The following is a 26,104-nucleotide window of genomic DNA, read 5'->3' on the forward strand; positions in this document are numbered from 1 at the left end:
CTTTCCCTGTGCTATGGATGTTATTACATTACTTAAGGTATTCTATTTCAGAAAGAGTTTGGAATAAGAAAAGTCCAGGGTGGAAAATGTGGATATTCTGACCATTAGGATCTCAGAGGTTGACAAGGATACAGCCACGCTATATGTTGTGTTTGCTATGCCTTTTCAATATGTGTTCACTAAATTAATATGCCTATTTATTTCCAGTTCAGAAATATTTGAGCAAATGCAATTTTCTTTGTACAACTGTTAGAAGCATAACAGATTTTTAGCATATAAATAACTATATCCAATCTAAACAAACATAGCTGTTTGTAAATAGGTATATTTAATGTTTTTTCTATTTATTTAAAGAGAAATTTAAGTCCTCACTAGTAAGGAGTACAAGCATTCATATGTGACCCTAATGACTTGTTACCCATCATAAACTGTAAATAGATGAAGTGAGCATTTAATGGACATCTTGAATTCTTTAGTGTTTGGAGACTGTATTGAGAGAGATGGGGCAATACTTCAAAATGACTGACACAGGAATTAATCTTATTGTTCCTCAACAATAGAATGAAAGTCTTTTTAGGGCAGGAACCATCTTTTTGTTCTCTGCTAGTACAGCATCTAGTGCAATGACATGTACATGCTTAGGGCTCTGAGGTGCTTTTACATTATAAATGATAATCGTAATAATCTTCCAATAGCTGTAGTAGATTTAATAAACCATTCTCAATTCAAACTCTAATTTAGAGATGTCATTATTGCATACACAGTGAAATATCTATTGAGGGAATGTGGAGTGACTAAGTCTGGGAAAAAACCTAAACGTTTAATTAAATTTTATTGGCTTCTCATTCTTGACAGTGATTTCTAAGGCAATACAATAACTAAGAAGAGGGTGGCATATCCCCCCCAAAAGACACGCCAATGAATTCTGTGTATCAGCAAAGGGTTCTTTGTAAGGGTTAATAGAAAAAGCGGTGAGGAATGGAGAGTTCCTTTTTATTAAAATAGGGCAGTCTTCGGGGAGTGGGGTTGAGACAATCAGTTCTGTAGTAAAAGCAGTAATTCTATAGTGATGTTCCTACACTATGGAGGTTAGATATTGCAATATTAATGAATTTTGATGAATGATGGGAAAATCAGTAATGAAAAATTAAAACCTTAGCCCTCTGCTAGAAAAATCTCTTTCTTGAGAAACAAACAGGAGTAGATACACATTATGGTACATATAAATGAGTGCATGCTTTTATATATATATATGTATAAAGTGACTACATATATACCTGAGATATATATTCTGTCATTCATTCTCTCTCATAATCCCCAGTTATAAATGACCTTGAAGTAATTAACTGAAACTGATTTGTAATTAATTTTTTTTTATTTATTTTTTTTTAAATTACACAAAGCTGCTTCAGAACACAAGGTATCATAGAATCACAATTGAGCAAACTCTTTAGGAACACAGGGTCAGATTCTAAGAAGTACAAGATACACCTTAGAGGTGTAAGAACTGTAATATTGCTAGGAGTTCACTGGTGCTGCTGCCGCCAAAACCCAAGTGTGTAAAAAGGTATAGCTTTCTAAATTTTAAAGATTATTCCACCTCATAAGAAGTGTAATACAGTTGAAATGGTAATAATCTTACCTGTGGCCCAGAAATGAAGTTAGTCTCAAACTGTGTCTACCTACCTATTCACAGCTGGCAAAAACTAAATGTCAATGTAGAAATGGTGCAGTTTAATCACAGACTTGGCTTATAAACATGATGCTCTGTTTCAGTTCTTGACTCTTCACAACTCCTAGTTAATAGAAACTGTAGTGAAAAATTACTCTCATCTGTCGTGGCCAGCCAGGTGGATGTGTAGCATTTTTCAGGATGTGGTGTGGTTGTAGAAACTAGGTATTTTAGTCCAAAAGGATAAATCAGTTTCTGTGTGTAGTGAATATTCACATGGTAGGAACCTGAAGACTCCTATTTAGTGTGCCAGCACTTACTTACCCACCTTGGTAAACTCACTGGAGGCAATGGCAGCATGTTCGAGATTTACTGCAGGAAGTTGGGCTTTCATTTGCAAAAGGAGAAACCTGATCACGGATGGAAAACATGACTTTGTTCTTCTCTTCAGCATGGATAGGAATTCAAGAATCTTGCTTTGTTTAGCCAGTGTAGGTGACTTACACAAGAAAAGTAAGAAAAAAATATCACTGATCAAATATTAGAGCATACTTAACAACGTAAAAAATAGAGTTACTTAAATAACAATGGCTAGCAAGGAAAAGACAATGCTTCACTGCAGGGAAGTATTTGCTAATCCAGAAAACGACTTCAGTAACTTTTTTTCTCATATGAAAGGAACAACAAATAATTAAGTTTCTAATTTTAACTTGGTTGGTTGCCTTCCTGAAGTTTAGCATTTTGCAAAATTAGAAGGAAATAAATGAAACCAGGATAAAACAGGGGAAAGGGGAAACGACTTAGGAGATCTGACATATCTTTCAAAACATTACTTGTAAATAGGACACAGCACACAGTGCAAATTGAGGTAGTACAGGAAATCCCATCTTTTCTTATTATTTGACCTCTGCTATTAAACTGGTGGTAAACATTGTTAAAAGTAAAGCACGCAAATTCCCTCAGAGTCACCTCTGAGTCATTTTCCAGCACTATTATGCAAATAATACTTTCTGCTCATTGTGGTTTGCGTTTGCGATATATGCAGGCTGAAGAACATCAGGGCTGAGTCATCTGCTTAAAAGGATCACACTATAAATGTGATGGATTGTAACATTTTGCAGAGCACAAAAGGTAATTGAGTGAAGTCAATTAGGAAAGTAGGAGGGCTTAGTGGAGAAGAGGGAAGCAATCTGTAAACTACTGTGACATCTTTTTGGGCTAGGCTTTCCAAAACAGCTTAGTAGGCCATCTAGCCTGAGAATTTAAGGGATAATGGGAAGCAGTTTCTTTGAAAATTCTGGCCTTTGTACCTGTGAAAAAATTGAAGGTCTGTTGTTGTAGAGGGAGGAATGCTATTTTCAGAACAATGTAGGTTGTAAACAAATACATTCCTTAGAATGTGAGATGTTTTAAATGCTATTAAAAACAAGGGTTTATTGAATGTGGAGTCATTCATTGCAGTAGTTGCTGTACTTGCAAATTAAAAACACTACTTCTTGCCTTGTTAAAATGTATTTAGAGAGCAGCCCCTTACAATAAGTTACTTCTCTTTGGTTAGGTCAGACAGTCACCATGATGTTGCTGGTTTCTTTACTTTCCTGTCCAAAACAGTATGCTAATTGCCTAAACAGTCCTAGTTTTCCTCAGCATATTTATAACTAATTGAGGAGACATGGATGGGATCACCAAAATAAAATCATTGCTTGAGCTCCCAAGAACTTTCCTTAAGGATATTCTTAGCATGTTTCTAGAGAAAAAAGATAACACGTGACATACTCCTACTTTTATCTTATATTTTGGAGGTATTGCTTTATACCAGCTGGTTCTCTAAGTTTCAGTTTTGAAAAGCACTGTCTTAGCACTGTCTTTTTCATAATCTATAAATCAAACACTTCAAATAAAGGCTTAATATTAAGAAGCAATTGCAGAAAACTTTGGGACATCCTGTTGACAAGCTAACAAAGCAACAACAAAAAGGCTGTAGTGGACAGTTGCTTCTGATTATTAAGCACTACTGTGTAGTTTTAAGACTGTAATGAGGACACAAGTCGGCATGGGACTGTGATGCCCAAATAGCAAGTGATCCGGCAAGAAGCCATATGACAGCTGGACTGAGGAAAGAAAAGCATCAATCTTTAAGCTTAAATCGAGATATAATTTTATTCTGAGGACTATATGCATCCTTTTTTTTTTTTTCAGAAGGCATGAATGTGTCACCAATCAAAAGGAGGTGTCTGGTCTCACTGTTTATGTATGGAAAGCTTACTTGGTTTTTGGTGCAAGACACATGAAATAACATGAAAAATGGCCTCTTAATTCTTCACTTCAGAAGATTGCTAAAGTTATGGATAATTTGAAGCACAGGAATAGTCTGCACTAATAACATTACATATATATTTAATGTATTTGAGTGGGGCTCACACTGGAGTAAATGTTCCTTGGATTTGTTTTCTGATTAAAATATTGATCTTGATAAGTGGAAAAATCGAGCCTCAATTCTGAGTACACTTGGTCCGGGCACAACAGAATTTTTAGTGCTCTTCAGTAATGGTTATTTGCAACCCAAAGTCCCAGTGCCTGTATGAGGAAAAAGGAATTCTGAACAAAAAGTCTTACTGTATTTACTTATCAATAATAATATCTTCACTGAAAAATTCTTATGCTAATTCTGTTTATGGCTCCAAAGATTATGTATATTGTTAAATAAGATTAGATCTGAGAATAATAATCAGTCCATGCATAAGAATTTTTAGAGTTGGAAATTGTATATTTGTGAATAAAATTTGGCTATGTTCTCTGCTGTTCTAGGTTCACTTTCATTTAATAGACATGCGTATCACAAGAGAATTAGGCCTCACGTTTGTTCCATTATATATTTCAGCATTTAATTCTTGGTGATTTTAATGCTTGAATGGGAAAGCATTCATCTGCATAATTGTTATCATTGTTACCACTGCTACTACAACTCTTACTATTATTATTATTTGAGACTTTATTCTTTTTGTTAGTGTGTATATATATATATAACTTGTAACCCATTCCAGTAAACCAGTTATAGATACAATTCTTTCATGTAGTTACAAGTGACAGAGTACAAAAGCCAAATATTTAAAGCTAGCTACTTAATAAGATTTTCAAAATTTCAATACAAACCCCTCAGAGATCGTTGGAGTTTTTTTACAATTCCCATAAGTGTTCAACCTGAAAAAGGACTCTGTAAATGTAAATGATTTTCTGCCAAATCTATATCATTTTGTCCTTAGCTATCTTTACAATCTGTGCTAAAGTACAGTAGGTCCATATTCTCTGACTTTTCTGGGTAAAGTTTGTGCGTTTGAAATCTAAAGCAGTTCCTATGGGAAAAAATTATTAATCTTTGTATAGGATGAACTTCCACTGCTATTACTTCAAGTTTGCTCTATACACAGACAGCAGGATTTAATCTGCTGTACTAAATATTCATTAATAGAACCACATATATATTTTCCTTAACATTACTCATTAATGTGAGAGAAGGGGTAAAGAGATAATATGAAGTACCATCTTCTCATTGAAGTCAAAGTGGCAGCTAAGAAGCTGGACTCTGCATTTCTGTATAAGTCAGTACTCAAAATCAACAGAAAATTATGTGTCAGACAAGATATTGGATAGAAAATAACTAGTGGGTTTCTATGTTAGTTATGTAATGACATATGACTGCATATGTGTATAAGAAGACACAGTTGTTCAAAAATGTCTCGGAACACGAGAAAATACAATCCTCTACTGTCTCCTCTGTATTTTTCTTACTATAATAGTATGACCTGCTGTAATCGTATTTTAAATTAAATCACATTTGTGTAACAGTTTCTGCAGTCCTTTGGCTTTGTGAGACATATCACTATTGTCCTGTCAAACAACCCATTTCCATGGCTCTCTCCAGCCCCTACTCCCTCAAGCCCAGAGGAAATGCAACTGAGGAGAAATTATTGTCATGTGGGTGCACAGCTGGATTTGTCCTTGGCCAATTCTGTTCTGCTCTTCTTGCTAATGACCTGGATAGCGGAAAAGATGGCACATTATGTGTTATGTTTGAGATCAAACTGGGAGGATTACACCTCATTCAAGGGCTGGTTCAGATTTCAATTACCCCTTGACAAAAGACGAGTAGAAAGGGCTAGTCTTCATCAAGGATAAATCAAATGCACAAGCAGGGAATGACTGACTAAGGCAATATATGGGAGCAGAGGGTCTCTCACAAACTATGTACGAGTCAGTGTCATGGACTCAGAGTGATACCTTTGTCTCAAGCCTTCTTCCCCACTTATTGAATAAAGCCCATCTCTGTCAAGCTGTGATGATTATTCAGTCTGCACAATTACTTTGTCTAGCTGAAAGATACATGGAGATAATCCCAAAGTTAAGACAATGTATCAGAGAGGTAATAAGGTGAGCCGTTGTGCTTATGTCTTTGTGTCTGTCATCGCATCCTAACTGTGCTTTTCACTTGAATGAACTTGTTTATATTTTGCCTGCAAATCTCTTCTCAGCACTAAAAATGACTCCAGGATACCGGTGAATATTGGCCGTGTCTACTGCAGTGCATCCAATGTACCCTAGTCCTTTCCTAGACACTGAGGTCTACACTTGTGCATCCAAACTTCCTTATGCCAGAGCAGTGTAGCTCCAACTAAACTAAGAACAGGTGCCTGGCCTGTCCCTAACAATGCCCTGAAACTGCATGGGAGAATGGCAGGTAGTATGGGATCAAATTGTCTCCGGGACCATATGAGTTGGCATGGCTGTGTAACAGTACTGGCAATTGTGTCCAAGCATCCAGCAATATTCCTGGGTGTTGCTTCATGCACAGGAGTGTATTGGCCTAGTCAGTTCAGTTTCTCATGCCACAGCGGGCAGAAAATATAATTAGGGTTTACTTAGTACTCTCAGAAGATCACCAGCCCTTTGTAGTTTCAGGAGTCCTTAGGAACCTGCAGAGCATGCCTCCTCCAAGTTGAGAGGCTGGTAATCCAAGTTGCCAAGTGAGTGGGAAAAAATGTCCTTTTGAAGATGTTAGATCCTATTGAAAAAAGTCAAATAAATGGAACGAGGATCTGAGAAGGGGCATCACTTTGGATTTGTTATGGTTAACTTTAAGATAGTATTGAAAAATGTGTAAACCCTGGTAATTTTGATATGAATTACTAGGAATTTTGTGTGAGACCATGAGAAACTTGGTGAGGGTTGGTAAAGCCTCATAAAGAATACTTTTCCCACTGCTTGTTTAATAGCCTTAAAATAAGATGTAAGCAAAATGCATCAGAGTCTGGGAGAGAATCCAAAGACAGTACAGGGATTTAAAAGATGTGATCTATGACAAAAGCTTGAAATAAGAGTATTTGTTCAGTCTAGGGAAGAGGAGGCTGAGTCATGAAATGATCTTCTTGTGTTTAAAGGATGTCATAAAATGACAGTGAGCAATTGTTCTCTGCCTCTGCTGAGCAAGGACAAGATAGAATTAACTCCATTTGGGTCAAGGAGTATTTAAACAGAGTACTAAGAAGCCATTGCTATTAGGATGTTAAATGCTTAAACAGTCTATCTATCTAATGTGTTCTCACTGGCTGGCTTTAAGGATTGTCAGCAAACAGCTCTCAGTCTTCCCTTGATTTGGCCTCACTTGATGTAGCCGATTCATGTCTTAGGCTCCCTTCTGGTAACTTGTATGTCTATGACTTGATGGTAAAAATCTCACATTCATTCCCATTCAGAAGTATGGGAACAGGAATAACGTGCTTTTAGTCTCTCTCTCTCTCCCCCCCCCTCCCCCTCATGCTGCGGTATGAGGAATCTCTGTAGAATTAGTGGCTTGCGCATCATAGAAGGACAATTATTCTCTGCAAATTGCAACTGATTCAGAAGAACCCTAATGCAAGCATGGGACACTCTGTAGTAGCAAGAACAGTGCTTGAATCCTCAGATAAAATCAGCTGAATTGCAGTTTAAAAATTGAGGCTATTATTGACAGTTTGTTGCTGCTAGTTCAGAAAGCATAAGATTTTTTGCAGCCTGACACTGCTCCAGGTAAATTTCAGTCTAAAATGCTTTCTAGAAGTGATCTGTTGCTTGAGGTTTAATTGGATCCTGGGGTCTGTAAATATGGTGGATGGCGTGTGCTGCTTTGCTTCAGCTGAAGAGAGTTAGCCTTATGATTGTCTTGCTGTGACCAATAGGACCTGACATTTATTTACAATTATGTCATGCTGCTCAGTTTTATGCCTTCAGGTTGCCAATATTAACAACCAAATATTATTTCATTTAATAGGAACTATTGCTTGATTTTTGCTTTTGTGGATGCACAGGAAGGGGACGACATGCAGTACTAGGTTTTCAGATATAACAGGGCTTTATTCATTCAGGCACTACATTCATAAGAAGAATCATTTTACCAAACTTTGCAAAGCTTCAGCAAAAGCTGCTGGCATTTTTAGGACTGTAACAAAATAGCAAACCAGGAGTTTCAAAAGTTTCTGGCCAGAGATGCTACGGTCTTCATAATTAGACGGGCTAACAAGTTTCTTTTACCAGACCTTTATATTTTGAAAGGAAAGAAAACGGCTTTACTTTGACCTTATCAAACCGCAAGTGAGCTCTGCAACAGGTTGCTGTACTGATCATCTGAACTGGCTTGTGCTTGGAAAGGCTGCAGCAAAAGAAAACCTCTGGAGTAACAGCTTCTCTCCATTTCTTTTTCCTTTTTTTTTTTTTTTTTTCTGTTCAGCTGGACTTCCACTCTGATATCAGGTTAATTGGGTGCGGCACTGTTCATTCTGAGATAACTTACTGCCTCAGCTGCATTATCAAGCCACTGTTTTGACTGATAGTTTTCTTTTGTTCAAAATACCCTCTAACAAGCTCTACCTTTTCATACTGATCCCTAGTTTAAAGGGTTTGAGGAAACTCAGAGGACTGACATTCTTCATAAAGCTCAGCAAATCTTTACTATCCGTAGGAAAGCACTGCATATCCATTATGGAAAATGTTAAAAGAGAAAAATTGAAACTGCAGAGATGTCTGTAAATACTTAAAGAAGATCTCTGTTCTCATTTACTGTTACAGTGCTTTCATGAGTCAGTACATAATGTAGGCAGAAATGTCTAATTTAACATTGTCTCATCAGGTTGTGGCAAGCCATGCAGATGACATCATTAAAACACAGTAGACCTTATCTGGCCTGGAGGTTAAATTCCTCAATCACTTAAAATAATTTTGTGCTGTCTAAAAGCCCTTGGATAAGTTGTGAACATATAAGACAAAGGTTATGGAGGTAACTTTGCCATCTCCAGCGTTCAGCTCCTACCATGGTGTACAGAGGAGGGAAGGAAGCTTGGACCATTGGCAAGGGATGGAGTGGAAGGTTAGAGGAGCAGGACTCTTCTGTGGCTGAATCTTCTTTCCAATGCCTTTTTCAGCAGAGGTAATCTCTGTTCAACCTAAGCTAGAAGCAACACTTCCTGATGGGGAGACCTGCTTCCTTGGTCTTAATATGATCCAATAACTTACAGTTTTTTACTGTTTTGTACAGTTTTTTATGGTCATCTAGGCATTGCTGGCCTTGCAAGAATCTGCTAATTCTAATGCTCCCCTCCACTATCTGTGAAGTTCAACTATTTCTAATATAACTATCCCCTTAACCATCTGCCAAACCCAGATGTCCCTCTTGGCACTATCTGTAACTTTTGTGAGCTTCTTACACTGGTCTCTGGCACATCCAGTAATTTCTAATGTCACGTCCAGCAGTTTTCCTTGTTCTGTTCAACTAGCTTCACTTCAGGGCAGGGCCTTGCCAACCCACCTAATCTTTTGCCTGCCAGCCTAATGTGGACATACTGAATGTGTTACATCTCCTGTGCAGCCAGTATGCCTCCTTTCTTTCTATGGAAATCAGGAAGAAAATGGGTGGGATTAGGAGGAAAAGGAAGGGCATATATACAGGGAACCTGGTTTTCAAGCCAGAAAATGGAGTAAGGAAATTGTGTTTTCTTCTATAATCTCAGACTTCCTGGCATCAAAACTTGCTCTGAGTCACAGGAAAGACTCTTAGTACAGTCCAACAGATTGTCTGTACATCACAGTGTCTTTAATTTATTCTCTCATTTCAAAGACACAGATGATATCTACTGCTGTTATATAAAAATGGCTGCTCTTCAGTAGGATGCCCAAAGTTCAAGGGGAAGGTGTTGGTAAACCTTACCACATGTTACAGAGTTAAGCATAAAAAAAAAAGGAAAAAAAAAAAGACAAATTGAAAAAGTAGGTCTTGCTGTCTAATGATACCGAACTGCCAGTGTTCTTGATAGTAAAATTTTGTTATAAGCTTTTATGTATATTACAGTATTTTAAATTCTGCGTATTTTTGTATGCCAAACTCCATATGGGAATAGTGAGTTACCTGAAGTTTTCAGTAAGAACAACATATTTGTTAGGGAACTTGTTCTGTGTTGAGTCTTTATGAAATGTGTATTAAGAACAGCTTGACCTTAGACTTTTAATTTGTCCCTCCACAGAATCCCTTATCCAGAACAAGGGAGAGCAATAACACAGTACAGGTAGGTTGATCAGTGCAGGAATACACTGTACAGAGGCCAATATACATCTGAGACTTCATTATGGTTTATATAACTCTTTTTCCCAAATCAGTACTCTTTCAAGCTACAAGTGATACTAGCACAGATAAGCTTAAGCATATATTTTTCAGGGAGGGTACCCTGGTATGGAGTTCACTCTTGGTCGTCTCATGGGAGATGACCATCACTCAGGCCAAAATCAGATAAGTCATCTTTCACAGCTAAGCTATATCTATATCTCTAATAGCTTTCTTTCACAACTAAGCTATATCTATTTCTCAAATAGCTTTCCTTATACCTTTTCACTGCACATAGGCCACCTGAAACGAAGGCAAGGCTTAGAATACACAATATTTTCTGTTTGCACAAAGCATTATGTGCTCAAAGCCTGTATGCTTTTGTCAGTAATGGGTTGAAGTATCTAAAGAGATCTGAAGATGCTGCTTTTCCTATGAACTCCGTCTCTCCTGTACTTCAGACCTTTCTATGTCCGGTCTTAAAAAAGGGTCTGTAAAATCTCTACGTGCACTACCTTTAAATTACCTTCCAAAGCTGGTACTTGTCTTGGTACTCAGTCTTAATAACATTGTGGTAGATTAATACAAGAAACTGAGTTGCAGTGTAATTTGGTGTAATCAAAATGCAGCTGATTACCAAAAGATGGCTTCAATTTTAAATTCCTCTAGTCTCAGTATTATTTCCTATTTGCTTTTTCGCTGCTTAAAACAGAAGGTCTTCAGATTGCACATATTTTCATATTTATATAGCCACTGTCACACAGAGAGTGTTAGCAGAAACAAATAGTAATAAAATATAACATTGCCCAGAAAAACATGTGCAATAATTCATCAAAGGCAGCAGAGATATGTTACGCACAAATTAAAGCCTCTCTATCTACAGACAACTTTGTGGAACTGGACAGATATCTTCTGAAGGTTATAAAGTTTTTACCATGGCAAACAGTTAAAAAGTTCTGCTCTATGGCCAGCCTGATGACCCATTAAAATGTACTTCATAAAATGTCAGCTCACAAGTAATAAAAAAGAGACTAAAAACCAATATAAGAAGATGTTTTGGTTGCATTATTTGAAGGATTTTCTAGTTTCTCTCTTCCTGAGATTTCCTGTCAAACTATTATTAATACACTGAGACTATGAGTTTTGCTGGCATAGCCATTGATCCTACAATGAGAGACATGCTTGCATCCTGGCTTTCTATTTCTTTGAATCTGACATAAAGAAATGGGTTTATGTAGTACAGTAGTATAATAATAAGGAAAAAAGATCATGTAGATGTACATCACCTTAATTATTTCAGAATAACACAGGGACTTGGGACAGGGTGTGGGGGAGCAATATCTACTGGCTGTGTCAAGGCTGACTGATTTAGCCCACACAGTCCCGTTCCTACAGTCCATACAAAGGAACTGGTTGGCACAGGTGCACAGAGAAGCTCATGTGTCCACTGTTCATACAGTGTTTGTTTTCTCCCAATTTCACTGCATTCTTCAAAATAAAGTACTTTAATTGCACTTATCTCCAAGGCTTCATAAAAACCTAAGGATAAGGATGAAGTGACTCTAAGAAGCAGCAATAAAAGAATGTCTTCTCTTTGAAAATATACATGCAAAGTATCGTCAAGTTTTTGAAATCTTCACTATGTATCCATGTTCATTTCCAGTATAGAGTAACACAGGCAATTTTTTTCTTTCAACTTGTTCTTTAAAATTTTCCCATTTCAGATGTATGTTTTTCATTAAAAAAATTATTTTAACAAGCAACTTATTGATATTTTTGTGTATTTTAAAATTATTTTATTAAGCAAAATAGAGCTGGAAAAACGCCTTTTCTCTTTTGAATAAGCATATTAATAGCTGACTTATTACATGATTCTAAAAGTCAATGAGAAAAAAAAAATTACTCTTTCCTTTTGTATATGAAGAAATACAGTGTAATTACAATGTACATTTTTTTCTTATTTAAAATTCCTAACATGGAGAAGAAAAAAAATTGCCATTTTGCTTAGAGTGTTTCAGAAACTACTATGCACTCTCATGTATGGTCAGTAACTACTGGATGCCAGTACAGTGTGGGTGGCAGAAGCATGGAGTAGCACCACTGTTCACAATATCAGGGCATGGTGGTTAGGAAGCATCCTGGTGGGCTTGTTGACTTGGTAGAAGGGACCGAATGGGCAAAGCCATCCCTTGGATGGCAGGTGCTGGTGGGGGCTGGAGCACACGATGGACAAAGACAGGCTAAGAGAGTATGGTTTGCTCAGCCTGGAGAAGGCTCAGATAGGACCTTGTTGCTGTCTACAGCCACCTAACCAGAGGATATGGAAGACAGAGACAGGCTCTCCTTGAAAGCACCCAAGGACAGTCTGAGGAACAATGGACAAAGTTGGAACATGAGAAATTATAATTAGATATTAAAGAATTTATTTATTCATTTAACCAGGAAGTTGGTCAAGTAGTGGACCAGACTGCCCAGAAAGGTTGCTTCACACTGTTATTTTGTGACTGCCAGGAGCTTCAGATATATTACTTTTCAGAACCCTATTCCCACACTTCTTGAACATAAGTCAGTGAATGTAACTACTTTGTGGGCTTGTGTGCATCTATTTTTTATTAAATTCAATCTTTAAATTAATATACATATATATATACATGAAAAGATTAAATGAATGCATTTTTTCCATGAGTTATTGTTGTAAAAGACATTTAGACTATCCCAACAGCCTGGGTAAAGGCTTTCCTGGACTTACCGGCGAATAAAGAAAAACTTTGTAAGGTTAAACATCACTGTTTCTCATACAAAGGCCATGAGTTTTATTGCAAGTGGACAGAGACTTGGACGACTTAAGTTTTCCAGACAGTATTTCCAGAACTTAATGAGCTACATCAGGGGACAATGGAGAGTTGTGATATGACTTCTCTGACTGAGCAGAACCTCATTAAGCTGTTAAATCATTTTTGTATCATAACGTATTTTGAAACAGAGGATGAATATGTTCTATCAAGAGAATGCAGGGGCCTCCTTCTCTTGTCAAGAATTTTTGAAATGAAATCTGCATGGATCTGCCGTCCAGAAGGTGGCTGGCAGGTTATGACCTGCCTAGTTTCTACCACCTGAATCTAACCCAGTAGCACGCACTGTGAAATTGAGCCTGGCATGGGACTGCACTGTTCAGTCCTTGTTCCTTAGAGAAGGTGGTAAGTGGAGGTCAGATGGTGCTAATTTTGCTGTTTGCTTCCTACCTATTTGTGCAGGCTGAGGCACTGAAGCTGAAGACACTCTGAGTGCTTGCATGGGGCAGGGAGGAACGAGCTTCCGCAGGGTGCGGGACCAACGTTTCCACCCAGCCACAAATAGTTTTGGATAATTATGTAGAGTGTTGGATTGGTCTTTACAGCTCCATAAGCTCATAGGACAGCCTTTTGTGGGCTACTTGATTTTAAACCTGTGATTGTCACGGGCATTTGTACTTGTATGAATTACCTTTTTAGTTTTGTTTACTTTAAGTGATCCCACTCCTGATTTTGATTTCTGCTATTCATCTCTTAGAAATTATTTCAGATGAAGTTAGTCTGCTAGGAGCTCCAGGAGTAAGCATAAGTCGCAGTCCATGTTTGATAGGAATCATCTGGGACTAAAGAAATGGTTTTGCATCTAAAAATAGTGCCTAAGAAGATGAGAAGACTTCTGACTCTCAGAAGTATTCTCTATTGAAGTTGTCAAGTGGTTAGATCTGATTTATTTCTCAAATGCTCTGTCTCTGTAAATTAACTGAATTGGTTGTCTATTCAAATTATCCAATGGCATTTTAAGTTTTGTGAAGCACAGTAATAAATTGTCTGTTTGTGAATATGTCCTAAATGAAACTAAGTCCATCTAGCTGTTACAAAGCGGGCCCACTTCTCATCTTCTTCATCTATTTGTATTTGCTCTCCTTTAATGTTTAGCCTCTCTCTGAGTCCACTGGCCCCAAGTGCTTCATTTATATTTCAGAGGACTCAGCTCTCAGAAACTTTTGGGGTAACTGGGATAGGAAAAATAGCAATCAAAATGAATTTTAACAGAGTAAAACTAACTGATGTTGCTAGAAATATTTTGTTAAATAAATGGCATGATGAACTGAATAATGCACCTCACATAGGAAAATCATAACCTTAGAAATAATGTTGTTTCCCACTTTGGTATACCATTGTAATAGTTTTGCCTAATAGAAGCTTTTAACCATTAATAAGCACATGAGGTAGAACTCACATTTGCAAAAGTTCCTATTAGAAATTGAAAACAAAATGGAAATTTCTGCATAAAGCTTTTTTTCCTCTCCTCTTAACATCAATTCACTCTAATTTATTGGGCAGAGACAGAAGATAACCTTACTTGCCTGGTCATGCAGGCACACAAGTAAACATCTATGCAAATAATCTAAAAGCTTCAGCAGCACTTCTCTTGAAACAGCAGCTGCTTTGCTCTGCTTTTTTTTTAGTCAAACTGATGAAGCAAAGAATTGCTTTTTGCCAATTTGCTGTACAGAAATTAAGTATCAGGGTATAGTTTTGTGTAAGTTTTCTTAATGTATGATTTAAAAAAAACCCCTGATATTAATTAAGAGAGAGATTCCCCCCAGCATAGTAAGTAAGCTTCAGTGCTGTGAATCACATAGGAGTGTGTGAAGGGATATAAACCTATTGTTTCCCACTGCTTTCATTATCCTGTGAATGCAGAAAGCCTTCTTGTTGTAAGAAGGAATTGCTGTCCTGCAGATTGGGGTGAGGGGGATGGGGGGAACATACCTGCCTATATTCCAGTAATTAAGCTGCTGTAGCTGCTGAGTGTGGTTCCCTTGTTTATGTTCCCCAATGACTTTCCAACATCCATTTAATTCTTTAAAACTGGGTTCAGAAAAGACGTTAGTCTTGAAGATTTACTTAGGGGTACCTTGCAATGGAACATAATTTTCACATCCACAATTGTATACGGACACACAATAACTTGGCTAAGATGTGATACATTAAAAAAAAAAGAACCTTATCAGAATGAGTATGATACTTAACACTGAAAGTTTTGCAAGAATTTTTATATTTTAAAGCTTGAAAAAAACAAATTACAAGAGGGAAAAGCAGAATGTTGTATGGCTCTTGCTTGTCATTTCTTACTCAAAGACTCCTTTTTGTTTCAGATGGTATTTGCTCATGCTCATTTACTCATGGTGTAAAAGAAAACTTATGCTGTTTGCCCAACAATTGATATTTTTAGACCAAAAGCTTTTGCCTGTTAGCCACATTCCTGTTCTTCCAATTCACCATCCCTCATGACATCTAGGTACCATTCATACCCATGAGAATTTCAGTGTTAAAAAGATAGTGAAAAAGAAAACATATACTTCCATATAGAAGGCGGCTTTACTTGCGCTTGGAACTTCAGAACAACTGAAATCATGCAATTGAGAAATTTTGCAAGATGATGCTTGTAGAAGAATTCCTAAACCTCTACATGAGCTTCAGACTTTTTTTGGTTTTGAAATATCAGGTCTTAGAGAAGCTTGTGGGAAAAGAGCCTTTCCCAAGCTATGAGGATTCACGTCAAGGTGCTCTTGTTTACCCCCTAGAAAGGAGACACTGCTGTGCTAGTGGCTCTGTGTTGCACTCTAAGGTAGCACAGATCAAGCAGAGAACTGCAGAGGTCTACTAAGTAGACTTCCATGCCTTCCTGCATGCCCTTCCAGTATGGATGATGTTTCTTTTTGCTAGAGGGCTCTTGAAGAAGATTGTTTAAAATTTTCCCATATGTTAGATAGGAGCCTGTGTTTGTGCCAAGAGGAAATTATTGATTAAATTCCGATCGTGATCCTTTTGGCTGATGTCAAACATGCGGCAGAAAAGTTAGGCTAGGATGTAACATTAAACTTCTAATTACTCAGACAACCTAATGCTTGGGGTAAACATCACTATGAATTCTAACTAATGCATTGCTGTGTCTCACTGTGCAGCAGACATAACTTTCATAAAATTTAATTTGTAACATTTTATGCTCTGCTTCTTCCAATTTCTTCTCTCGTTTTCCCACGGTTAGTAAAGATCACATGGGTTTTTTTGGAAAGGAATACATGATTTTCTTATGCATTAAAAATACCCACTGTCCTGTCTGGGTAAGCTGATGTTCTATGGCATTTTGGAGCAGTCTGGAAAAAATAAGGGACAAATAAGGTCAACTGAAAACATCATACATTATGAAAAATTAATCATTATTTTTGTTAGTCTCCTTACCTATCTGTTATGTCAGATCTTGTATGACCCAATGAACCCATGAAAATCTCAGTATATTAGAAATTTTGTAAAAAAAACCTGTGTATGTTGTTTGATATTTTTGCATGTTTTGATGCTAATACATATAATACAGCTACAGAACTATAAATTGGGAAGTGATAATTGGATCCATAGATCCATTATTAGGGTTTTCTGTTACTAGAGCTGGTCTATTTGTGGGGACTAAGGAAAGTTAGTAGGATCAAAGCTGTACTGCAGTGTACTAGCTGTGCTAGCTTTTTCTGGTTCGCTTAAAGCTTCTATTTTCATTGGAAAATACAGGTGCTCCTTTCCCATCTAATAGCATTCATGCTGTTTGGCTATGCTTAAATACTTCCCAGAATGTACAGTCGCTCCAGGAACAGATGCCCTGGCCACCTCTGTGCTTTGTAGATATGAGTGATTTCTTTATGGCCCCAGTGACCCAAGGGAGAAGTTAGTAAGTGAGGAATTAGGGACACTTGTCATGCATGAGACTGACTGTCCCAACCTGTTTTGTTGCCTTTGACACCACTGGAAGCCTCTGCCATGCACTCATCTAGATGCTGAAAGTTTCCAGAACCACAAGAAGAAAGAAGATATGTTACCTAGAATGAACACAGTAGAAGGGGGCTCAGGATGTTTAAGATACTGATAAGTAGGGCAAGTGAGACTAAGACATGCTCAAAAGAATTGACAGTGATGATGATGATGAAGTAAACAAACTTGAATAAATAAAAACAGAAAGGTTGGAATGAGGTGAAGTAGGAGGCCAAAACATACCTAACACAGTTACTGCTGCAGGAAGGCAGTTATTGCGGAGCACTGCTTTTGTGACTGTAGGCTGCTTAGCTGAAACACTGCCAACCTTTCCAAGGCCTTGAAAAATTAGTTACTTTTATTAAACTTATATAAAGTTCCCCAGAACTGTCCTTTTCCCCGGGCAGCAAGCAGTCTCTAAATTACTTCTCAGAGCTGTGCCAGGAAATGCTTTTAAATGTTGGAAAGTACAACAGATAGTTTAAAAAACCTTTTCTGCTCATTTGACTCCTGGTTCACCCACCTTAGCTACAGAAGAAAGATTGCAATTTTTTCATTTTCTTCTGACACATGCAGAAAAGCTGTTTTAATGATATTGATTAGCATGAATTGATTTAGGGCTTCAGTCAAAGACTGCTTTTTTTTAATTGCTAGTTTTTATTAAGATAAAAAGGTCTGTAAATTTCCTCTGTAAATTATAGAAGTACCATATGTTGAGAGATATAGCATTTATGCAAACTGTTTTCTCAGGAAAGAAAACAGCAAGTTGTGGCTTAGCCCCAGTTGGCAACCAAGTGCCACACCCTGGTGGGATGGGGGAGAGAACTGGAAGAGGAAAAGTAAGAAAACTCATGGGTTGAGATAAGAACAGTTTAATAATTGAAATATAATAACAATAACAACAACAACAACAACAATAATAATAATAATAATAATAGAAAAGAAAAGCAACAAGAGAGAGAGAAACAAAACCCAGGAAGAACAAGTGATGCAATCCCTCATCACCCACAAACCAATGCCCAGCCTGTCTCCGAGCAGCAATCACTGCTCCCCAGCTGACTCCCCTCAGTTTATACACTGAGTATACAGCATGGTGTCATATGGTGTGGGATACCCCTTTGGGCAGTTTGGGTCAGCTGTCCTGGCCATGCCCCCTCGCAGTTTGTGCACCTGGCAGAGGATGGGAAGCTGAGAAGTCCTTGACTGGTGTAAGCACTGCTCAGCAACAACTAAAGTATCAGTGTGGTATCAACATTCTTCTCATCCTAAATCCAAAACACAGCACTATGCCAGCTACTAGGAAGAAAATCAACTCTATCCCATCCAAACCCAGGACACAAGTAAAAGTAAAATTTGTTTCATAATTCCCCACATTCTGAATATAGTAGCTGTGTTTTTCTGGATGTAATGTGTTGCAAGTATATGTACACAAAAATTTTAAAATATGTATGGAGAGTACAGGATTGTTGTGTGAAACAGAAGCTTGCTAATCATTAATTAGCACTTCTAAAGTTAGAAAGTGCTAAAGCTTCTGTCAGGATCAGATTCATTGTTGCCAGTTCTTGTGGTTTTGTCTTGTGGTGACAGTAAGTGTCTTCTTGAAGGCCTGCCATAAATTCAGTGATTACATTACAATTTCAGCTTTCATTTAAAAAGTTGCAAGTTTATGTGTCTTACAGTTTAGCAAAGAAACTTGAAAATTTGGATTAAATATAACCTGGTATAAAATTAAAGCATCTCATGGTCTTTAATGCATTCTCTTTATTTCTGAATATTAGAGAGCCAGACATTCTCAGCTGGTGAAGGAAAGCTTTTGTTTGGCATGACAGGACTTCAGAGATCCCTTTTTGTGCCAAATTTCATTTCTTGCTGATTGGTCTTTTTGCTGTCATAGTCATTGTCACCTCTTAGTCTTAGCTCACTGTTAACTATAAGTCAGATATCAGTTTGTATTTCTCAGGTACATAACTAATTTCCCCTGTGAACTAGCCAGACAGTGTATCAGGCTAATACTTTTATTGACTGGCAAGCATAGTTCATAACATGAATACATGGGAGATATGTGTCTCCCTTTTATTTTTTTCCACTGCAACTCAGTAATGATTTCTTTTTAAAGAGTGGAAAAATTAACCCTCCCTATTAATCACATGAAATCTTCTACATAATAGATGTATATTAAAAAAGGAATTAGAAGGGAGAAGGTGAGATAAATTGGGAACACTACTAGGGAAATAGCATCTTTTTTTCCCTCTTGCTGTATCCATTGCTTCAGAGCCATTGTGAAACTGGAGTCCCCCAGAGCATTCTGCATAACAATTTTGTGAAGCTGTTTCCTTGACATTTTCTATGAATTTAATCAATATTCTCAGACCAAACAAAAGCAAGCTCTCATGCTTATTTATACTCGTGAAAATAAGGGTCAGCTTTGGCTGACTTCATTTGCCTTGTGTAGTACTTTACAAATGAGATGCCTCACCAAGCTGTAGTGTTTGTAGATCAGGGCTCTGCTCCTCTACATTCAAAACCATACTGTGGAAAATGCAATGTGCTCTGTCTTAGAGAGGTGCTCTCCATCTATTCAAGCCCTTATTCAGCAACCCAGTTTGGGTGCGAGGGTCACAACACAGCGTTTGGGGAAATCAAAGAGCTTCATCTATTTCTGGTCAGCTACAGCAAATTTGGACTCACAGACCAGATCCATCATTATCCCTCAAGACCCTCTGTCATTTGTTGTATGTCTTGTGTTTTCATGGTTAGCGGGAACCACCTATATACTGTATACTAGCAGGAACCATCATATGCTATAGGATATACAAGTTTCAAATTTGTGAAGGCTGAAATACTGAGATGTTATTTCACTCAAAAGCATTTCTTTTCGGAAACGGTAAAGGAATTGTTTTTCATTGAAATCAATTTAGTGCTGAAAAGCCCAAAGAGAGATTTCCCAAGACACTTGAGTCGAATAGGTATGCCATAATAAGCATGATTTAAATATATTTTTCTGTAAATATTGGAGTACGGTACACCAATATATCAAAACAGTAGCAATAAAGTAAAAATCCTGAGCAGAGTTATGGTTTTATATTTTAGTGCAGTGCTATTGTTTTGTTAGTGATTATTTTTATTATCAATATGCCTACACACTCTACTTATGGACAGGAAAATTAGTATGCAGGCATAAACAGAAAGACACTTCTCCCCAAAGGGTTTACAGTGTAAGTATGTCAGCTCTGTGTACTCAGCAGCCTCAGCCAGGGAAGTTGAGGCCACTGAGATGTCCCTGCCATATTGTCTCAGTGGAAGGTGTTCTCCTCTCAGAATAGTGGTGGAAAAATCCTGTTTTGATAATCTGTGTGAAAACTGTTTCATACAGTATTGCTCAAAGGTAGCTGGATCTCATTTCTGCTTGCCTCTGAAGACTGCTGGCATATGCAGGCATCCACCTAGCTGGGCTGCTCACAGGGAGCACGGCGCAGCCGTTAGCTCATGTGTTTACGGGGTTGTGATTTGGGAATTAGGAAGCTGGGATGCCTCAGTGGGGGCTGAGCAGCGGTAAGGCAGTTTGCCTTTAATGGTGGTGGTCTTACCATTAGTGGACACTGCAGTGACTTTGAAGGGTCTCGGTCAAATTGTTATGCTATTGCAAGAGGGAAAATTTATGCAGTCCAAAGACCAGTTATTTAGGTGTCTCAGTGGAGATATAAATATATACTTAAGTAGGTAGTTAAAATATTTTACCATTGCACTTTCTGGAAATGGAAAGGGCCAGAATTACCCGTAGACTGGGCAAGCGTGAGCTACTGACTTTTGTGCCTGACTGACAGAGTGTGTGGGAAGATAGTCTTCAAACTTTTCTATTAGTTTTTATTGGCTCCAAAATACTGGAAAAAAATGTTTCTATCTTTTAAAAATATTAATTGCCATAGAAGGTTCTTTTATGATGCATTGGAAGATAAAGATCTTTCTTCCTTCAGGCTGTGATCCTAACAGCTCTTAATTTTTTTGTGCCTCAGTTAGCCCATCTTCTTAAGTTGATGCAATGCAGAGAGCAAAATGGATACAACGATACAATTGATAGGAACTGGGAACCTTCTCAGCATTTATCAGAGACTCAGTACCTGTAGCTGGTCTCCAAAATGTATGTGTTTGTTCCACTCAGTTTGATCAAGGTATAAATCAGAGAGGAGATTTCTGTCCACTGAACATTTTTAAAAGACAGATAGAGATGCAGATGGGTTCAGTAAAACAGGAGAGCGTGAATCTAAATGTGAAATGAAATATAGATGAAAATGCCTTGCCTCAGACAGATTTAATATTAATGTCAACATCTCTTGGATGAAAAAGACCAATATTTTGTGGTTGTGACATTTTCCACAGTTACAAAACAAGCAGGGATATTTCTGAACAAGACAGAAAAAAAATCTATTTTGTAGATGGTGCTATGATTTTAGACTCAATTCAGCCTTATATATTAAGTTCCATTACCTGTCTACATTTTGGGCTTTAAAAATAAAGAAGAAACAATTTTTATTGGGTTTAAAAGTAGATGTCTGTTATACAGCACCCTGATTCTGCAGTAACTGTTGAGTAGACTTACCTGTTTTCATTGCTTACATAAAACTTCTTCAGAATCAAACATTCTATACAGATGGAGATTATAAATTATCTCTTTGTCCTAGATAGCAAACCTACAGTTTATAATGGAATTGGATAGCATTAATAATATATAACTTTTCCACCATCTGCTGAAGAAGTCTTGTGGTAAAGTTTTTAATAGAAAACAAGGTCTGATTTTTAAAACCTGACTTCAGTTCAGATGTTCTGAGTTCTGGGTGTTTGATTTTAAAATGAACAGTAGATGGCTTCAGAGAACATTCCCACCAGTGATCGGTGGTTCCAGATAAAGATGGAAGACACAGCCACAGATCATATAGAATAGCCCCAAAGCGCTGATGTGGGCAAGTCAGATTTTCTTTCTTGCTTACACTGCTAGTAAAAAAAAAGATAAAAATAGGACTACTTGACTAAAATACACTGCCAGCATTCCACACCTAATAATGTTTAAAGCCATACAAATAGATGTACTGGATTACACTAAAAATCTGCTGAACTTAGCGTCTCCTGTGAGAGAGAAGCTGTTACCAGCAGTGAGGGAAGGGGTTTCTGAAGAGGATGAGCATTTATTCACTCTTCCATTCATGAGCCTTTCCAATTTGCATCAATCTGTTTTAAACATAGTGTTGTGGTTAATAATAATTGATGGATCTTCTGATTTTTCTGCCATCTACAAGTCTGTCTTTCACCAAATAATGCTGGTTTCCACCATGTCATAGCAATGAACTCACAGTTTAGGTATGCACTTCATAGTAAACCCATTTGTGCCTCTAACTTAATGAGCGTTTCTTTCATGGGATAATCCATGTTTCATGACAGTCATGATGTTAGAGGCCTTTATCTTATCCCACCCCTCCCTGCAAATTTTTCTGATTTGGCTGAATCTTGGAGCATTTTTCTCAGTCCTCCTCAAAAATTCAGTAACTTTGTTCATTCTTGTCACCTTCTCTGTGCTTTTCCAGTTCTGCTATCTCCCTTTTGAGATAGTGCGATGGTTCAGTTTGTACAATACCACAGTGACACTTTCTGGTTTTCTCCTTTGTTGTTGTCTAAGGTAGAAAATTACAAGTATTTTATTGTATTCTTCATTATTGCAGTTAAAGCAGTTAAAAAACACAGTGAACAGCCTCAGTAAACAAAATTATGTTAGAGACAATTGGATATTTTAGAATATTTTTAGATGTGAGTACATGACTTGCCCCAGATCTGCTTGACAAATTCCAATTTAGTATTCAGATAGGCTGACATAGATATCTTTTGGTTTTGCACCTGAAGAAAATGTCTAAATTGTCTCACACCTTTGAAATTATTCCAGTGCTTGGCCACAGTATTTTGTCTTGTGCGAAGAATCAAGAAAATGTGTTTGATTTTTTCTCCTCACATATATACGTGTGTGTATGTATAGATAAATATATTAGAAAGTCTTTGTCTTCACATTTAAAAACTAAATGTAAATGCTACTTCAGAAAACATAGTGCTCCAAACAAACTGTATTTTAATATGTTCATACATTTAACACAATTTCTTCTTAAAATTCTAGAGTTACATGGTCTTCTGGCCTGTACTTCACAATGTCATTTCTCTCACATCTTGAGACAAAGTGAGAACATACTCGTCTCTAGCACTTCAAGCAAGTAACTTCCTTTGTAATATTACATTTATAAAATGTTTCAGTAGTCATTCTTGCTATTGGATTTTATAGATGGAAAATGATGAAGCTATCTTTAGATGTGGAGACCAGCTTTTCTCATGGCCCAGTATGTTATAGAATAAAACACTTGTTTACCAACTGGCTGATACCTTCCTGTTCTGTTTTCTTCTCCTACTTAGCTATTGTTGATCAGTTAATTATATCTGTAATAAGGGATTATTATTTTCATTTCTTCTGTCATTTCCCATAGAGAACAACAGAATTCACTGCTATGTAAACATGTAAGAATTATGCAAACACTTTTAAATTATATGCTTTTAAGGAAGAAAGAAAAAGAATGAGAGATCTGTTGGCCTTTTTTCTTATCCTACTTTGTCTCTTTTCCTCTCCTCACATGCATTCATGTATGAACATAGATACACTCACATCAGTTTCTTTATCTAGCTTCAGAGACCAATAAATGATATCACCTGGAAATTTAGGTAATAAAATGCTGGGGAATTAGTTACATCAGGTAGATAGAATGGGCCCATTTATAAATGCCCCATGCCTCCTTTCTACAAAAGGAAAAAAAAAAAACCCATATGTGGGGCATTAACTCTGCACAGGAGCAGTCTCCTCTGAGTTAATTTGCATGTCTGAAGAGAACCATCGTACCTACACGTACTGACCATCAAATGAGTGCCATCAGGGACTTGCAGGCTTGCTGAATCAGAGCAACACATTGCCTGTCTAATGCCTCCCTAGCTCCTGTGATGATGGATATTGACGGCAAGGAAGCTGCCTGTTTTTGTTGCTAATTTGTTATCTGATTTATAGGTCTTTTGTGTGTGTGTCACTTTTATGTATGATGTATTTCCACTGTTGATGCTGTCTTCCTTCTGCTCACAACGGTGTTCCTGTGTCCCAGCAGATTCATGTCTTTGTGGCAATGAAAGGGACAGAAGTGACGGCTCTACTCCTAGGATGCTGCTCATAAATTATCCCTTACAACCAAAGCACCAGACAAGTTTTTTCAAGTGGTCACAGATGAGCGATGTCCAAAGGAATTTTCCTTTTCAGATGTTCATTAATGCATCTGTTTACTGATCTAGGGTGTGTAAACTGCAAATAGGTCATAATTTGCAGGTGCAAATACATTTGCCAAAGCCCTCTGGAGACCAGCTTGGTTCTGATGTTAGTGGATACTAGGTAAACCGAAGGTCTTTACCATATGGTTTCAACTGTTCTTTCTTGTTGAAGTGCTACATTACTTTGAGTGTAAAATTTTATCTCCAGCAGGGAGCAAGCACAAAATAAAAGATGAGAGAGAAATGGAGGCAGAAATTAGAGCAATTAATATTACCAGCTGTGACTAAAGCCGCTATGAATATGGTGAGCTCAGAGCATTAAACATATTTACACCAAAAGATGTCTTAAATATCTGTGATTATATAATTAAATGATTTCCCATATAAAATTATATCACATAGAATTAAAGATAACTACATTCCATGCAGCAAAATAAAGGCAATGCTAAGAAGGGAACAAAACTTGGGATATTCTTCTGCAAAAATTCTGAAGAGTGAAAAGCTAAACCAAAAAACCTCTCTTCTGGAGCCTCCAATTTTTTTTATTTTATTTTTTTTTTAAGAAAAAAGCAGGACTATATTTTTAAGAGATTCAAAGGCTATAGAGTCAGTTTCTTGTGCAGCCAGCTTCAAAGATATTTAATTGCTGGGTATCTGAAAACATAGGGAAGAGTCACCATAGTAAGTAAGTAGCAGGAGATCAGAATGTCCAACAGGACACTGATTGGACTCTGACAAACACCCATTGGATTAGACAGTTCTTATGAACTTCTTTGCTTTTGAGGAGTTGGTACTTGCTAAGCAAGAAAAGCATTGTTTGTTTTTTGTTTCCCCCCCCGAAAATTCTAATAATTTTTTTTTTCTTATTCTAAAAAAACCTAATGATATTACAAATTAAAAAAAAAATGCTGAGAGCTAAGCATAAGACATGAGGGGGACCGGGAGGGCAAAACCCCTCCTGCTGTAGGAGAAGATCAGGTTCGTGACCACCTGAGGAACCTGAACACACATAAGTCCATGGGACCTGATGAGATGCATCCCAGAGTCCTGAGGGAATTGGTCGATGTAGTCGCCAAGCCCCTCTCCACACTCTCCATGGTATTTGAAAAGTCATGGCTGTCAGGTGAAGTCCCTGGTGACTGGAAGAAGGGAAACATTGTGCCCATTTTCAAAAAGGGTAGAAAGGAAGACCCTGGGAACTACCGACCTGTCAGCCTCACCTCTGTGCCTGGGAAGATCATGGAACAGATCCTTCTAGAAGCTATGCTAAAGCACATGGAGGCCAGGGAGGTAATTCGAGATAGCCAGCATGGCTTCACCAAGGGCAAGTCCTGCCTGACGAACCTAGTGACTTTATATAATGGTGTGACAACAACAGTGGACAAGGGAAAACCAACGGACGTCATCTATCTGGACTTCTGCAAAGCCTTTGACTCGGTCCCCCACAACATCCTTCTCTCTAAATTGGAGAGCTATGGATTTGATGGGTGGACTGTTCGGTGGATAGGGAAGTGGCTGGATGATCACATCCAGAGGGTAGTGGTCAATGGCTCGATGTCCGGATGGAGACCGGTAACGAGTGGTATCCCTCAGGGGTCCGTACTGGGACCAGTACTGTTTAATGTTTTCATCAATGACTTACACAGCGAGATCGAG

The sequence above is a fragment of the Egretta garzetta genome, unplaced genomic scaffold, assembly GCF_000687185.1.
Source record: "Egretta garzetta isolate BGI_Z169 unplaced genomic scaffold, ASM68718v1 scaffold10, whole genome shotgun sequence".
Taxonomy (NCBI): Eukaryota; Metazoa; Chordata; class Aves; order Pelecaniformes; family Ardeidae; genus Egretta; species Egretta garzetta.